Source organism: Pseudonaja textilis, chromosome 1, assembly GCF_049901715.1.
Source record: "Pseudonaja textilis isolate UNSWEBS1 chromosome 1, rPseTex1.2, whole genome shotgun sequence".
Classification (NCBI taxonomy): domain Eukaryota; kingdom Metazoa; phylum Chordata; class Lepidosauria; order Squamata; family Elapidae; genus Pseudonaja; species Pseudonaja textilis.
The window spans coordinates 45,012,327-45,027,649 of record NC_141990.1 but is presented as its reverse complement, the minus strand read 5'-3'; the positions used below and the strand labels follow the sequence as shown (position 1 = coordinate 45,027,649).

At 37.8% G+C, this 15,323-nt stretch overlaps 1 protein-coding gene and 1 long non-coding RNA gene across 12 annotated transcripts in view; one reads left to right on the top strand and one right to left on the bottom strand.

The window, feature by feature from the left end:
• TRERF1 (transcriptional regulating factor 1) overlaps positions 1–1,865 on the bottom strand; it is a 92,885-nt gene extending 91,020 nt beyond the window's left edge. For 3 of the 11 annotated variants that reach the window (XM_087932744.1, XM_087932774.1, XM_026695820.2), the window contains exon 1: positions 1,199–1,303. The gene's annotated coding sequence lies outside the window, so the exon portion shown is untranslated. Of the gene's footprint in view, positions 1–1,198; positions 1,304–1,374; positions 1,569–1,708 lie in introns of those variants that run through there. The other 8 variants (XM_087932756.1, XM_087932754.1, XM_087932765.1 and 5 more) reach the window with 7 other exon arrangements.
• Positions 1,866–2,483: 618 nt separating this feature from the next.
• Positions 2,484–15,174, top strand: LOC148127592 (uncharacterized). Its single transcript, XR_015743525.1, has 2 exons — positions 2,484–2,615; positions 13,759–15,174. It is a non-coding gene; the product is annotated as an uncharacterized LOC148127592 (long non-coding RNA).
• The last annotated feature ends 149 nt before the right edge of the window (positions 15,175–15,323 follow it).

Genomic DNA, 15,323 nt, shown 5'->3' with positions numbered 1-15,323 from the left:
AAACCTTAAGTTCTAGAAGGCATCCAGCAACACTGGGGATGAATTCCAAAATATCAAGTCTTGGGAATAAAGCAATTATTTGTTGTTTAAGTAGAAAGAAAGTATACCAATTCCTCCAATCATCATGGACTGCTTTAGCAAACTGTTATTATGACAGCCTATTGTTTTTATATCAATTAGGCTGTCATAATTTAGCTATAATTATTCAAATCAGTAATGACTGCTTTACTGTAATAGTTTAAGTATGGTAAAAGCAAAGTCTAGATTCAGCTCAATTATCTATCATGAATTTATTAAACTGACCAATGGATGAAAAATGTTTCTAAAGGAAAAAGAAAATGTTTTCCATAAACACTGGGGAGGGGGAGCTTTTGTGCAGGAAAATAAAAAATGCTAATACAGTAGAAAGGCCAGCTGCCATATGTTTAGAACTATCTGTATTACAAAAAAGGGGGGGAAGGGAGGGGGGAAACAGTGGAACCATTTTTAAGAATTTTGTGACTTCACACAATACTTTTCAGCAATTATCAACCAAGAGTTGCATAAGACATAACCTCTTGATAGTATGTTGAGACTCACTGCATTACAATAATCAGAACTACACACACTCTTTGATTCTATTGATGCCACGCATAGAAGGATCTTGAATCAAACTTCCCAGTCTCCCGAAACAAGGCATATAGCCTCGGGGCTGACATTTCATATTCCTCTTTTATATTATATTTTAAAAAAAAAACCTCAACCGTATTATCTTCTCAATTTTCAGGGACTGAATCTGACTCATATCTCCGGGAGGGAAAAAAAAGTGCATCCATCTTACTTGAAGTGTCTCTTTGCTTGGTCGAATACGAAGCAGCAGACGCCATAGGGAAAACAAGCATGGGTGTACGGGAGTTAGGGAGTGGCCAAGATGCAAATCTCTCGCTTTCCAATTTCCCACCGATTGCAAGCAGGTACAGCAGCGCCTTATCAAGTGTCAGATCCAGGCAGATGGGTACCTCGCCAGCCCGCAGACAAACTTAAAGAGCTTGCACATACACAGGCACGCACTATATTTAAAATGTCACACGGTCGTTTCAGTTTTAATTGCCGTCCTTTGAGACATTCGCGCTTGCACGCGATTTCAGTTTTAAGCAACTAACCGCCCAAGGAAATTCTAAGCAATAGGGACATCTTAAAAAAAAAAAAAACTGCCAACCTTGGTGCTCTGTTCTTTTCCTACTGGGATATCTTGCAGCGAGGAGGAGGAGGAGGCAGGGAGGGCCTCGCCTACTTAACCGTACACATCGAAAGTGACTAAACTGCAAACTTAAAAAAAAAAAAGTTGAGCTTGTAGGTTAATGAAAGAATGGAAGTTCTTATGGGTTTGCCTACCTGGTGCAACTCTGCAACAAGTGCATGCAGGTCCAAGATCACTGTAGGGCGCAATTTTTTCCCCCTTAATTTGTTTTGCACCGATAAGGCAATTGCAATTTTAATTTACTACAGTGCTATTTACTGGGGTCCTACTTTGCTTACATTACAGCTCATCCTGTAAACAAATATCGCTCCGCCAGGAAATATACTCAACCCCCCAGCCCTCCTTCGCTTCTTCCCTCCACAAGCTGCGCACGACGTACCCTCCCCTTGGCGATTGCATTGGGGAGGGCGGAATAACTAATTGCAAGATCACGCGGGGGGAGGGAGACTCAAGGGAGTTCAGACTTACCTTTTCAAGGAATTCCATACGTGCTTCGTATAATGGAGCTCTGCCCCCTCCCCCCCATCACGGGCACAAAATTCCAGTGTCAGCAAAACGCTGTCAAATTATTTTCGTGCAAAAAAAGAGGGGGGAGAGCAGAAGCAAAAAAGGGGGGGGGAGGAGGCTAGAAGAGAAAATTGAATCCCTCCGCCGAGATGGGTCTGGTCCTGAGTTTGCAAACCCGGAAGTAAGGTATCAGCAGCGTTTGCTGGGTGTAGTAATAGCTCTAGTAATAATACCTTGGAACCCCTCGGTGAAGTACTGTACCCTATGTAAGGTGCAGTTTCCTATTATAGCTGTTACAGGGCACAGTGTTCTGTAGCTTCTCGGTAGAGTCCCTTAACAGTTAATCGCATTGGTAATCCTAAGGGATTAGGGGTGCGGTTCGGTTACCCCATATCTCGCTCCTTCCTAAAAGCTGTAGCTCCACTACACGAAATTAAGCCTGCCTACTGGAGCTCTCCAACCATTAAGCGGCCCTGGCTCGGCTTGCTACACCGAGAACGATCTAAAGGCGAATTCCGGGCTCGCAAGAGTCAAAAAGAACTGCGTAGATGTCGCACCGCTTCCTCCTTCGGCAGCTCGTAACTAGACTTTAGAGGGGCCCTTAAAGCTTTCTTGAATCCCACCGGTTGGGGCTGCTTTCATGTAAAGGTGTAAAAGCACATGCTGGGGCGCGGGGGTGGGTGGGATTTGAGTAGATCCCCGGTGTGTTACGCTTCACACGTTACTCGAAAGTAAACCCCGTCCCTGCTGCACAGCGCGCAGTCTCGGATGAATTTATATTTGACTGCAGCAAAAAAGAAAATAAAAGGGACCCTTTCTCCCCACAATGCACCACAAACTGGGCTGGAGGATCTCCAGGCACCTGAAAGTAAGTCCCATAGATTACCTCGAAGCTTTTACTCGCTAATAAACGTACTTAAAATCAAACCATAGAAAAGCTGCCTCGGGTGTTTAGTTTTTCCCTTTCACTCCCGAGTAGTAACGTGCGAGCCTAAGGAGGGTGCTGTACTGTGCTGCACGCTTCCCCACCCCCTTCTTTCTTTCCACAACGCCATGACTGCAAAACGTGTGGAAGGAGGAGGGGAGTGAAATAAGTAGCTGGGAGCGCTCCTGGGAGCGCCCCCAACCGGCTTGTAGTTGGCGCTGCGTTTCCCGGTTTGCCCGTCCCTCCCCAAGCTCTCAAACGCAGCGAAAGAAAAGTTGTATTAATTACAGCCAATCGCCTTTCTCGTGGGTTTTTTTTTTTTATTTCCATCCGCCGAGTTGCAGTAAAAGGAAGCCCACTTCTCGCTAAACGTGGTCAGATAGAGTGGAACTGAAAGCTTTCGAGGCGACTGGTTTTCAGACGTGATGTGCTTTTTTTTCTCCCTGTAAGATTCCCATGGTTTAATTTTACAGCAGAACAAGTACCATTTTAAGCAGCCAAAGAATTAATTCCTTCATGCAGGGTGGCTGTCAAAAGCACAGAATTTGCTGTCATATTGCAATCAAACTATGACGGCCCTGTAGTATGTTTAGTTCGTTTCATCACTACTGCGTACACTCCACTTCTCTAGAATAAGGGCTAACTTGGATCTAACTCTAGCGTGTGCCTCCACTGTTTACTTAAATATTGGCTACCAGGGAAACCTCATGGTATATTTTACAACAGTCCTTGAAGAAAAATTCCTACATTTCATGCCTGCATAAGATTGTATTAGTTTGACTTGGGCTGGTACAGAAGAGGGAAGGAGGAAATCCTCCAGCCTTGGACTTCCCTTGTTAATATTACTTTAAGAACTTCTGTACTGAATACTGAAGACCAGCCAGTCCATATGATAGGTCACATCCTTGCAGGCAGTTCCCTGTGGCTGCAGATACTGAGCAAGTAGTCCAGCAAGGCATATAGCTCTGAGTATGAGAAATTGGCAGGTGGGATATATTTTTTTCTGTGGTTCTGCGCACAAAACACTTTTCAATTAGTTATTGGGACAGAAGTTGTTGTGCAAACACAACAAGCTGTTCCAGTAATCCAAACAACAGTCTCTATCCTCAGTTATCTCTTCAAACCAGTGACAAGGGCTACAAAAGTCTTGCAAATCTAGCTTTCCTAAGTGCTCCGTCTCTCTTAACTTTTTAAAAAAACTTTTCTTACCCCCAGGGGAAAGGGTGTGTGTGATTCTTTGATTATGATCTTAATGTTTCTGATCTCAGCTGGCATACCGAAGAATTTTCTTAAAGTTAACTAGGGGTGAAAGGCTCAGATGTACTCCATGGTGACTGGAAGCCTTTAAAAATAGTTGTTGCACTTTTTGTTTGGATGTAAAGTGAGTTAATTGTCATAGTTGTCTCTGTCCTGTTTTCCAAGAAGACCCAGTAGAAAATTGGAGATCTAGACAATATTTTTGATTATTGATAATCAAAGGCTGACTTCCGAAGAAGGTGTTCAAGTCTTAAAACAATTCCTGATATCAGTTATGGACTTGATAAAGGAAAATTGATACTTGATTCAGATTGAACAAAGTGTTCTAAGTCAGGAGAAAGAGCATGGAATAATTATATTCTTGATTACAGTTTAGAGGGAAAGGCAGGATATACAACCGATACACAGGTGTTTTTTTTATCCTGGCTTTCTTCAACTATCCACCCAAGAAACTTGTTACAGGCGCACAGCCTGATATGGAAAGAACCAAACAGGAGGAAAGAGAAGAAAACTTGCTGCCTTGTATAATTTTGTGTATGTGGGCATGGTACCTGGTACAAGAATAATGGAATAACTAGGGATGTGTAGAGTTTCAGATCTGGAATGAAAAACTGCATCATAGCAACTGTGGACAATATTGTAGTGATAGTAGAGAAATGTAACATGTCCTTAGAAAAAAAATGGGAGATGCAAAATAGTTATTAAGTCCTGGAAAAGTAGAAACATGAGAAAAAAGACTAGGGGCTCAACTTGAACATGTTGACCTCAAGAAGTACTAGTGAAGGTATCGATGCTATAACAATAAAGCAGCATTTCTGAAAATCCAGCAGCATCTGTTTTTTTTTTATGTGGACTATCTGGAAAGTCTTACAGTTATTTATTTTAAATGTGACCAAAAGAAAAAATAAGGGGAAAAATCCATGTCAAATTTTATAACAATATAAAGTTAATTCAGTCTTTAAGGTTATCAATAAATCTAGTTTGCATCACAAGGTATTCAATTATCTTCTCAATTTTAATGGAAGATACTTTTAAAAAATAGATAATGTGTATCCTGAATCCATGCAATAACATCAGGAGCGTAAGTTTCTTTCCAATTATATAAACCTTCTGTACCTCCAGCTAGATACAGTCAAAATTCTTGATGAGATGACATTTCCATGTTTTCAGAATATAGTTCATCATACTGTATAGTAAGTAGTAGGCAGAAGGAATAACCTCAAGAAACAGGAGGAATAGCCGCAATTAAGACAGCGGTCAGATAAAAAAAAATCCGAGCCAGAACTATAACCTGAAAATAAACATTTCAGTCAAGACCCTCTGTTTTCTCACATTTTTTTAAAAAAGGGTGTACATTCAGGCTTGGAAGATTTTGTAACTATAACCTTATAATGAAAGTAGTATTAACATACATGACTTTGGTTTCCTAGTCTGACCTATCTTGAAGGAGTGACACATACTGAAATCCTTAAGTATATTTCTGGTCAAAATATTGACATGTAGTAATTTGAAACCAAAACAAAGCTGTAGTTAAGACCGTATCATATGAGTTAAAATCCTTTACATTTTTTAATAAAGCTAACATGAACAATTCAATCTCCATCCCTTTTTAAATTTTCTTCAAGAGGTGCAGTTAACACAGAATAATAATTTATGATGAATTAATGTTTAAATTGTAACGAATTTTACATTTCTTAACACCTGTATCCATTGATTCTTCAAAACTAAATATCCCAGTACAACTCAGGTGTACAATTACAGTAATACCAACTTTCATGTTACTTTTTAATTCCATATAAAATTGAACTCTTGGTTTATGTTCCAGCATTACATTTCTTAAGGAACTTGAAATTGCAGGTGCTTCATAGATTGTCACACTGTTCAGTTAATACATGTTTTAACTGTATAATTTGTCAAGCAAATATTCTTGGTTAGTTATATTCAACAAGCAATCTCCCCAAGTCTTTAAAATCACTGTTAGAAATCAACTGCTTCAAAGTATTGATTTCTTTTTAGCCCAAGCATTCCAAATAAACATCTTCCCCACTATTTTCAAGTGCGGGTTATTCCCTATCATCAGTTTCTATCAACAATAAAATGTGTCTGGCAGCTTTTGAAGAGAAGATCCCAGCTTACCTGAACCCTAAAACTTGCCAGTATTTCAAAGGTGTTATACTATACATTTGTTCTCCAAATAGGACAACAGAGGAGCATAATCATAAAAAAATCTGATTCCTTCCAAAATATTGATGTTAAAAAGAAAGGCTGTAAGTTCAAGCTGTCATCATCATTAGGTAGCTTTATGTTAGCTGGAGATATCTTAAGGGTTTAGCCTGCCATAAGTTTTTTCCCCATTAGCTTATCTCTCTCCATAAAATACCTATCAGGGTTTAACATGATGATCTCTCTTAAAATATATATTAGACTTAATGGCAATTTTCACCATTGAGTTATATCTACTGAAATTGCTTCTGCACGTTTAATTTAACATACTGAGTTATATTTCAGTAAAGAAATATTGTAAACCCAAGTTCAGACTAATTATGAATTCTGCTCTTTAACATTAATCTATAGATGTCACAGATTCCAAAGGCAATAAATTAGACTGGCTCCACTTAATGAAATAACCAGTACATAGCTGTGTACAGTAACTGTAAGTTCAACAAGCTTAGTAATTAGATTGCCTAATGGTCAAGGATAAGATATTTTTGAACATGCACAAAGTTTTGTTTAGGACCCTATCCTTCAGAAGGATAATTCTCTAAAAACAGAATGGGGGGAAAAATTGATACTGGGGAAATACTAGCCAATGAAAGATCTATTTTAAAAATGGTCCAAATGTGACTGTGGGCTGCAGAGAAAATACTCCAGGAAAAATTCCCCAGTGCAACACGATGGGTGAATGTGGTGGTCTGACAATTGAAAAATGGGAGACGCAGGGAAAACGTCTGAGCAATTGCCAGCCCCGAGAGCACTCGGGTAGCAGTATTTATTAAGAAAAATGCAAGTACAAAATCAAAACAATGACTTCAACATTAGCTCAGCAGCATTATCTAGCTAGGCCTCAGCGAAGGTGATAAAGTTCCCGTGAGAATATCCAGGCACCAAAGGTCTCATGGGAATGGCTCGGCTAGGTACTGTGAACTCCCACGCACATTCCTGGTCTCTGAGCTTTGCAGACCCCAACAGGATCAAACTCTCATCATAAAGACACTACTGCCCTCATGAGGAGCGTTTGTGATACCCCCAGATCTTACAAAGCTGTACAAGAACTTGCAGAATATGATGGATATATTACCACAGGTGAAGCAGTTAGGAAGTAGCTTGGATTGTGGCAGACCACTCCATTTTAAGCACCTCTCTCACTTCCCTCCTGGTCCACATGATAGAGCATTAGATACTGTCCAATGTTTTCTAGTGAATGCAAAGATACTCAGGATTCAACACAGAATAGGATAACACACCACACAGGTAGTTTCAAGTTATGATGGTAGTTGGGATATGAATTTTTGTCCCTAAGATATGTACTGTAGTTGTTAGGCAAAACATCCCATTGTGGAAAGCCTTCAGAAGGTTTCTGATGCTTTCTGAAGCATCACAAAAATGGCATGCCCACCATTATCCAAACAGTGCATCTTGTTTTCGTAATGCTTTGGTAAGCCTTCAGAAAGCTGCTGAGGCTCTTTGAACCATCACAAGAATGGGGCACACTATGGTACAAGCAGCCTCAGAAAGGATGACTGGGGTAGCCAGCAATTACCTCACAAAGAACAGGCTGGACAGCAGCAGCAGTAGGAAGATGGCTACTATCAGTTGGGCAAAGCAGGACTCATGGAACATAGGGCAGCAGGGGCTAAACAAGCAAATTTTGATCACATGACCATAGAGGTGCTACAACAACTATAACTTTGGGAGGCCATTTGTCCTGTGCCATTATAACTTTGAATGGTTGCTGAATAAACAATCATAACTTGAGGACTACCTGTACATTGCTTAGTTACACTGAAGGAAATATAGTACTACCTAATACCTACTGTTGTAAAAAGGCTTAGAAAGAATTCTAGAAATTATTCTGTGCACACTTTTATCTTACTCAAGTTAAGTGTTTGTTGTACTTTGGTTCTTGGATTTTTTTTTAATGCTGTTTGTAAGCCTCCGAGACTTACTTGACAGTGAGATGCGTAGTGGGACATTAAAAATATTTTGGTGGACCTAAGTTTTATGCTGCGTGGTATGTTTTTTTCACGAATGAAGGTGAATATACATGTCCCAGGATAATGTTGCAGAATCCAATCAGGGTTGGTTATGAGGACCAGAGATGTAGTCTTCCAAGCTTTTGGACTCATGCAGAAGCCCATCCTCAGGGAACTTCTCTCTAGTAGCATGTGTGCTTTCAGCTATTCTGTGTGTGGTATTTATATGGTCCCTGGTTATGTGTGGCTTTTTAGTTGTTGATTGGGGTGTTGATAGCTGGTTATTAACTTGTTGGCTATTATTTCATTATGCTGCCAAGCCCTTACCTCCTATTACTTGATATATTTTTTTCCATTGTGTGCACAGCCTCATCTACTAGAACTAAAGTTAGTATATGCTATATGATCTCTCTATATCTTCATATTCATTGACTGAATATAAGCAAGGTAAAATTATAAAGAAGACATTCCACATAAATGATACAGAAGACATTCTGAAACCTTTTAGTAGTACACAAAAGATGTTTTAGTGTTTTGGAAATTTTCTGGCAGCAGACAGACAAGTGAGAAGCTGTGTGCTACAGAGAGGAGAGAGAGGAAGAGAAAATTTATATTCCCCCACAGTCTTTTATAAAAGTTAGAATTTGTAACAAAAAAGAAATCTAGGTAACACATCGAACAAAGAAAACATTTGTTCTAAGTGTTGTTTAGAAGAATAAGAAAAAGTGCTCTCTGTTTTTGAGTTTAATATTTGTAGTTATTATTGTATCTTTATACACTCAGATTTTGTGTGCTTTATGCAAATCGGCATCTCTTTACATCAAAGTTGCTTCCACATAAGAGAAGATAGCGTCATGTTGGTATCTATTCAGAGTCTTATATTTTCCTGTATATTTTTTATTGACGTTTCTTTTAAGATATTTGTCAGTGACTTGAACAGTGATATATCTTTGTCTTGTCTACCATTTGATGATTTTGGTATGATAATATCTAAAGTTAAAAATAAATGTATATATTATTTTTCTTTTAAAAAAAAATTAATCCTACTTATCTCTTGTGAAATTGGTCTACCTCCCCACAAAGGAGGATGAGGCTGATTTGTCTAGTCACGCACTTCAAGATTGCAGGAGCAGGAGGTCGTGCTTTAGAACTGATTTCATTTTTCTTTTTTTTTCTCGCTGAATTTTCTCTTGTGGAAATCCTGTCTCTTTCATGAAATTACACCAGGTTTAATGAAATTACACCAGGTAGAGGTTCATTTCAAAAATGAGATGGCAGCAGTAATTTCAAAGCTACACAACAAGAGGCAATGAAGCTATAGTCTCAAAAGGTCTCGGGTTTGAGACTTCCAGCCTTTCATTCTATAGACTTAATCATGACGATCCCACAATAGTTTTAAAAAAAGTATAGTATATGTTTCTCACCGAGAAAAGTTCACATTTTAACTATCTGGACATTCCTCTGTTATCTTTTTATAGAACAGCCTCTCCTACACAGGACCAATGAATAACTAAGAAAGCCTTAACAGCCTGGGTGAATTCTAAAGAATTTTCTAAACAAAATTATCTAGTTGCTCAGATTTCTGTAACTTTGTATTCTTTTAAAAAAATGTTAGCTTTTAAAAAATGGTAGAAGAATGTTCCTTTCTGTGGAGGTGGGATGGTGAAGGATTCTTATCAAGCCATAGTCAGTCAAGTGTTTGAGTATCTTCTGCTGAGTTTGAAACTAGTATTCTAGAAAAATTGAGTAAAGTTTGCAGTTAGTGACTACTGCTGTATCTTTATTAGGAGAGCCTAACATTAAAGACCTTCAAGTTCTATTCCAATACCAATCCTATTTTTTTTTCCAAAAACAAGATACAAAACATTGGTCCAGCAAATCAACAGATTAAGAGGCAGGACCGTTTGTTTCAAAAATTGTGCACTTCTTGACTAGGTGATTCACTATATTACTTCTGATGGTATGCTTCTTTTAATATTTCTGTTGTGAATTATTCCATATATTCATAGCTAGTAAGGTTAAGTATCCTTGGAAAATTAATAAGTTGTTCATATGACTTTCATGTGACATAGCATCTCTACTATTGATTAAAGAAGGCTGTCTTTCACATGAGGTTGAAAAAGAAGCTCACTGTTTCAAGGAACTGGTTAATTTAGGTTTTGCAACTTTTAAAACAGTTAAAGCTGTATTTTACCTATAAAAGAGGTAATGAATGTACGAACAGTTCACCTATGAATGGGACAGTCTTTTTGAAATATCATTTTGGAATTTTTAAATAAGACATTTTAAAACATCGAAAACTACAGCTTATCCTCATATCTAACTCTTCAATGCTTTAAATATCAGAACTGAGGCAACACTTATTAAATTTAAGCATGGCACTGTCCTAGTTACTAGAAGTTGATTTTAAAAATGATAGGCAGAAGATTCCATTCTTTCATGGTTTACTTTCCTATAGATTCTCCTTGCAGCCATTTTTCTCCGAGTAGCTGAAGTATTTCCCGATTACCAACTGTCAGTCTAGAGATTAGACTGCCTTTGGATTAGCTGCCTTTAACAAGTGTAAGGCAGCATACAAATAAAATAGTTATAACTGTATAAAATAGAGAGCATCAAGCAAATGAACAAATCATAACTGAAATCTGTATGACGGAAAAGCATTTTGCAATCCTTCTGGAAAGACACTACAAAGAGAAATGAGATTTGTAGAATAACTGAAACGTTACAACGATGCAGTTGTTGTAGTTGATGCACTGCTATTCTGTAATATTCATAACAAACTATGGTGACATCATGACACAGATTTTCCCATTCTGTTTGAAGCTCCCTATACAGTAAGACTGCTGCAGAACAAGATAATTGGTTTCTACTGTTAGGATACTGCAAAGAAAAAGAATTGGATGTGTGTATAATGTTCATATAATGGGCACATGTTCTGATGTAACTTTACCGTTTCATCCCACAAGGGAAGTGGTTGCAAAAGAGGGTAAAGTATTTCAGCATAGATACATATTTTAAACTCTATGTCTATTGTTAGTGAATTGACTCAGTAAACCACCACCTCTAGATTTATATGACCAAAATAAGGTTAGAAGGCTTTGATAACTACTTTGAGTCATCAGGACTCAGTGTGGAAACTAGTAGTTAGTGTGTTGGATTAAACTGGGTGAATTGAAGAACTGAGGCTTGCACCTTTTGAGATAACTTTAAACTAATTACTGTCTCTCAGCCTAACCCACCTCATAGGGTTTTGTTTTATCAGGGTAAACTAGAGAAAGCCAAGAAGACTACCCTGAACTTCCGATGAAATAAAAATATATCAAAATAGCACTAGTACTATTAAATAGTACTAGTAATCATCATCAACATCTGGCTCATGCTTAAAGAACGGATGTGTGAAGTCTCTATAACAGGAAGAGTATATTAACTAATTTTGGAGTTTGTTCAAGATCCTATTAATGCATTTTGAATAGAATAAGACAGTGCACACCCTTTGAAAAAAGTGTTTTGTAATACAGAGGGATGTGTCCATAGCAACTTCTGAATAAATAAAGGAGCTGTGAAGTTTTTAAAAATATTTGCACCATTGCTTCATAAGCTGCTTACAGCTGTCTTCATGTGTTCATGTGTGCACAGCCATTTTACTTCACTGGGAAGCAAGAAAGAAAGGACCAGAGTGCTGCCCTTGTATCCACCTTGAGTCTTCTAATCGGACATGCATAAAATTGCATTGTAATACTATTTGCAGTTGGGAAAAAAATGAGTTAAAAGTCTGTGAGCCATTTTCTAAAATGTAAGAAGTAAGCAAGGAAGCCTCAACTCCAGTTATATTATGTTCCAGAATATACAGTAGATGGTTAAAAATGAATATACTACAATCCCTAATATAAAACAAGTGAAGAAAAATTCTTGAAAGCACATATAACACATATATTTTCAACAGTGAATGCAAACCATCCCATAGCCAGGAGCAAGGGGGAACAGTGAGGTCTTCGGGCAGCTCTCTCTCTCTCCCTCTCCCTCCCTCCCTCTCCTCTCTCTCTTAAAAATATATTATTTAAAAATATCCCCCAAAAAAACCCAAAATGCCTAATATCTGTAAACATCTAATTTTTTCAATTTAAGTAATCTTCATATTGTTTAAACATTCATACAAGAAAAAAGCCTAATATTACATTTATCAAATTTAAGTAATCTTCATTCTATTGATTAAACATACATATAAAAAGATGCCTAATACCTGTAAACTCCTAATCTTTCTATTATTTTTAGTCTATAAAAGTTTATATTCTAATATTTCCCCTATCTAATTTTATTTCTGCCTCTTTCAGCTTACAATCAAGCTACTTTAATATTTAAAGGGCAATTCTTTCTATACATCATCTCTTATCCTCTGTAGTGCTTCAATTCTTATCCAATTTTTAATTTGCCTCTCCCACTCCTCATCTTCATCTCTTTCTTCATCTATATCTTTCTTGTTCATTCTAATCATTTCTCCCAGTACAATCTTATACTGCCAATTCTCCCAGATGTCTACCCATGTCCCAATCTCCTTATCAAGGTATTTTCGTATCTTTCCAATTGTTGATTTGTCTGTTTTTATTTTTTTCAGTCTTTCTTCCTTTATCAGCTGATTTGTCAGTTCTATTTTTCGCTCCCGTCCTTGATTTATTTATTGATGTGGCCAATTCATCTGTTCTTTCTGCTCCTTTTGCTTGCCATTTGTCTGGTCTTCCTCTTCATTAAGGTTTTGCTTCATTTGCTGCTTGTTCTGATCCCTATTTTTTCCCTGTTTGTATTCAATTTTCTGACTTGAGTAGTCCATTTCATCTAATCTTTCTGTTGCTTCCACCAGTTCATGGACAGTTTGATCTTTATTCATTGTTCTTTGCAAAATGTTTTCCATTTTCTCACCTATACTATCGATTGAATTGTTAATATTTCGGAATAACAAAGTCATCTCATTAAAAAGTCCTCTCATTTCCATAGCTGTTACTTCAACTCCAGTCACAGTGGTGGAATGAAATAAACAATAAAGTCTCACTCTAGTTCAGAAAGAGTCCAAAATTATAGGAGTATAATTTATTCTCCAGTTACTAGTAGATTGCGCTCTCCTCTCAAATTTCCATGCTACCATTTTCCCAGCAAGTATTAATTTCAATCAAGAACGATTTCTTTCAAAACAAAGTCAATTATATAGATAAGCCAGTTCCAGCATTTGCTCGATACTCTGATAGTCCAAGGTATTTTCCAAGTGATTTAAGTCTGTTCTGTGGTTTTAATCTTTTCTTCTGGTTTCCCAGAGTCTCTTTTATACAATGTCTTTCTTATTTCCACCTCTGGTAAATATAAGGTAATAAACAGTTAAAAGTCACAACCACCAAATATAAAATATTACTTTCTTCCTATGTGAATTTTGAGGAGTCTAGAAGTCATTTTTCCTTTTGCCAATAGATAGCGCTCTCACCTTATTTTTCAGCATGAATTTATTTATCAAAGTATTTTCTTTCACTGCTTAAGCATTTATATTTTTAGAATCTCTTCTCTATAATTTTTTGTTTTCTTTGGGGTAATTTTTAAGGGAAAAATTATAACAATCTCTGTTCACTGTTCTCTTCGCTTCTGTACTTTCTTAGGTGTTCTGGTTGTCCCTGGCTTCATGGCAGCCATGTTGTATGCTGCTGCTGCTTGTCTTCAGATGAGAGGGATTTTCTGAGTCAGCGGGGAGAGATGCGGCTCTTCTCCACCGACAAGGCCCCCCTTTTGCTTCACCGCCCCTACAAGGTAGCTATGGCTCCTTTTGAAGCCTTCCGATGGGGAGAGCTCGGAGCAGGGCCATGGAGCTTGCAGTCCTCACTTCCGATGCCACCAGAAGCACAGCCAGAACTTCAGAGCTTTCTTGAAGGCCTGCAGAATTGGAGCTAACCATACTTCAGAAAATGTTGCTGTTCCAAAGGACACAGGATGCATACCTCATGGGTCCAATTGGATGGCATTGTTTCTTAGATAGACTAAAATACACCAATCCTGTTGGATCCTATGGGACAATGAGCTAGAGATGGTCCCTATACTAGACCCTACACAGGTAGTCCTCAACTTACGATCACAATTGAGCCCCAAATTATGTTGCTAAGTGGGAAATCTGTTAAGTGTTTTGCCCCATTTATAACTTTTCTTGTGAAGTGATTCACTGCAGTTGTTAAATTAGTACCACAGTTGTTAAGTGAATCTGGTTTCCCCATTGACTTTGCTTATCAGAATTTTGCAAAAGATGATCTCATGACCCCGGGATACTGCAGTCGTCATAAATGTGAGTCAGTTATCAAGCATCCAAATCATATGACCATGGGGATGCTGCAAGGGTCGGAAGTGTGAAAAATGGTCATAACTGATTTTTTTTCAGTGAGGTAACTTTGAATTGTCACTAAGTGAACTTTTGTAAATTGAGGATTACCTGTATCATAAAAGGCTTTGTAGATGGTAGATTAGGCAGAACCTAATTTCAGTATCTGAAAACTATTCTGACATTTCTGTGTTAACGTTGTAACTTAGCTTGATTCCCTATGGATATATATTGGACTATAAGCACCAGTACCCACTGTGCAGTGTTTTGGATTTGGTTCGAAAAAGTGCTTCAGAGTGCATGACAGAATAAACATGGCATCAACCTGCAAATCTTTAAAGCAAATGCATATTTTCCTAGACATGCATAATTGCTGTCTATCGTTACTGACTGGTTTTGAGAAAAGTTGCAACTGCTTTAAGTGGAAGGATACTATAGAAGACATCTTTGTGCTCTGAGGCTCTTTTTGTCAAATCAGTCTCTTCCCCCAAATCAGCATATGTGATGGGTGGGAGGAATGGGAGTTGTGATCTATTATCTCTTGGGAACCAGATTAAGAAAGGCTACCAATAAGTAAGTGGCATGAACACCAGCCAATCTTATTTTCATTTTTTGCTTTGCTTTGTATTTTACCTCATCTACAGAGAACTGAAATTATAGTCCATTTTGTATTAGAGATCTAGCCTAATAAAAATATTTCTTTAATCAACATGTCTATTTTGGGGTGTGTGTGTGTGTGTTTGTTCTTGTTAGTCTACTAAAATGAATGAGTATAAATGAATGGGAATGAGTACATCTGGAGTAGTGAAACTGTCATTTTAAACTGGTACTAGAGTACAATTTCTATCAGGATTATGA